This window comes from Silene latifolia, chromosome 2 (assembly GCF_048544455.1).
Source record: "Silene latifolia isolate original U9 population chromosome 2, ASM4854445v1, whole genome shotgun sequence".
Classification (NCBI taxonomy): Eukaryota; Viridiplantae; Streptophyta; class Magnoliopsida; order Caryophyllales; family Caryophyllaceae; genus Silene; species Silene latifolia.
This window is the reverse complement of record NC_133527.1, coordinates 154,859,746-154,862,573: the sequence shown is the minus strand read 5'-3', so window position 1 is coordinate 154,862,573 and position 2,828 is coordinate 154,859,746.

Genomic DNA, 2,828 nt, shown 5'->3' with positions numbered 1-2,828 from the left:
ACTTTGAGTATGATGAATTGTTTCAAAATCAAATTTAAGTAATAGTTACCAAGTAGCCATATAGATTATTCTCAAGTGCTTGAGAAAGCATTAAGGATGGAAAGTTAAGTGTTTTTGATGCAATTAACTAATTTGTGTAAGGGTGTTACACGAATGACAATTGAGATTGCGAAAGGTTTAAGACAAAACTGTTGGAATATGTGTCCTCCGACAATAATGCGATCACAACTGTTGATCATGATGATCACATGTTTAAGTCTCATTAAAATGAATACAATTGGGAAGTAATATTGTTCTTGTCAATCAACCGGTCAACATATATCGGTAATGATTGGTGACTAGAGTTTGACATTATTCGTGTGACGTGTGGACGGTGGTGATCAGTTGACCCCCTAGGTCATACCTAAAGGGCAACACTCTTAATTGATTATTTAATTAATCGTATAACGTTGCGAGTTAATTAAATTACTTGAAAATTGACGGACGATTTTGGATGTATAATTTACGTATCAAATTGAAATGTGATTAAATGAGATACGGTCTGAGTAATCAAATTGTATAATTACTCGGATGAAATAATTGTTTAATGAAACAATTAAATTTGAATGAATTGTTATAAATACAATCCGTTGTGATTTATAAATGGTAAAATATTTTGGCACAAGTAATTATGAAATTACTAAGTCGATTTTTGTATGTGACGTATTTTTATTAATACGTTGATTTTTAATATGTTAAAAATACATAACAATTTTATGTTACATGTGACATGTTACATATTGAGAAATTGACAAAAATAATATGGACACCATATTATGATTGTGCCGAAATTAATGGGGTATTAGGTTAATATTGTGTTGATTAATTTATTAAGTAAACACAATCATTACCTAATTCTCTAGCCATGCATACCTATGAACTTTGTTAAGAGCAACAACTACATGCATTGGCTCCCCAAAAACCCCTCCTCTTACCCGGTTTTGAGAAGACAAAAACCATCATGGTTTTTGTTTAACTTTTACCTAATAATATACATAATGTTGTAGATTATTATCATTCATTCCATCACCCAAAAATTAGTATTTTAGAGAGATAAAAAGCTCTCTACTTCTCCTCCATAATACCGAAAATATTCAAGTGTTAAACAATATTTTTGGTTCAATTTTTCTACTTGATTAATATTATACTAGTATTTGTAATATTAATTAAATTAAGAGAAGCCTTGGGTATAAAGCTTAGGGAGAGATCTTATACTTAGATCTTGTTCATCCATAAGGGAAAGCTCAAGAACAAGAGAGAAAGGTGATCTCTCTTGTGCCCAATATAACCGAAATCTTCAATGTAAGGACATGATTTCTCCTCTATTATATTATTGTTTGCATGCATAAAATCCGTTTTAATTTTATGACAAATTAATTAGACATATATGAGTATGTTAGTATGTATATGAATCTACATTTCCTTCAATCGGTATCAAGAGCCACGGTTGTTTGCATGCAAATTGGTTAAAAGTTTTTCCGAGTTATAAGAATAACAAATAAAACTTCTAAAATTTGTGTTATTATGATATATCACGAAATTATTACATGCATGTTAATATTTCTGGTCCTAAAATTTTTTAGGATATTTTGGTTAATTTTTCGGATTTTTATTGTTCATAATTACAATAATGACATTTAAATGTGATTTTATGAGTAAAAATGTCATTTTTGGTCTAAAATTAGCTATACTTCGAATTTTCACTTGGTTTTTGGATATGTTGTCACATATATTATTTTGAGATAACCTGTAAAGTTTCATAATTTTTGGACTTGTTATGCTCGAAAAATGGATTTTTCATTTTTAATTCGGATTTAAAGTGAAAAATAGGTTAATATGAGTTAAATTTCGAATCTGGTCATAGAAATTTTATATGTTGTCACATGCAATTTTACAAGATGTGTGTAAAATAATTGGCCATAAAGAAGTCTTTATGCATGATTTATGGATTTTTGAAGAAAAATAGCATAAATAGTGACATTATTAGTGGAAAATTAATAAAACATAATCTATGACTTAGGAAAAACGTCTAATGTTGCATTTTACTATAGTTTTCAGATCTAAAATTGAAAAGTTAATGAATATAATTTTTCTTCATGTTTTATGATTATTTTAGTTAAAAATCGATAAAATCGCAACATTGTTTTTCCGGGATAATTTCGAAATTTTTTTTTAACCTAAAATTTTGAACATTATGAGTGTCATGGTATTTTTCCAGAATGTTCATGAGTTTAAATTTCAAATTTTGAATTTATTTGAAGTTTTGTGTTTTATTTGAAGTTTAATAGCTTATTTTTGTAATTTTTGGTCCATTTATGAACAATTTTATAAGATACTTCCTCCGTTCAACTCCAAACTACCATATTGGTTTTTGCATACTATTCACAAATGAATCTTCAATTGCAATTTTCTCTCAATATATAAGTGAAAATATATTCTTGTGGGATCTTATTTGATTCGTCTTTACGAGTACATTAAAAATATGTAACTTTTATAATTTTTGCATATACGTAGCTAATGATATTTACCGCGCAAAACATGCGTTGGCAAACGTGAAAAGTGTACTATGGTAGTTTGGAGTTGAATGGAGGAAGTATGGGTTAATTATGGTCAAATTATTAGTGAAGACTATATTTTGAAGTCCTAACTGGTTAGGGTAATTAACTAGTGCATAAATATGAATTTATGTATTTTTGTGATTATAAAATGTTGAAATCACGCAAATCCGTAAAAACCGAGTAATATACGATATTGGCAATTTAAAGGCGATTTAGCATAAAATTGAGCAT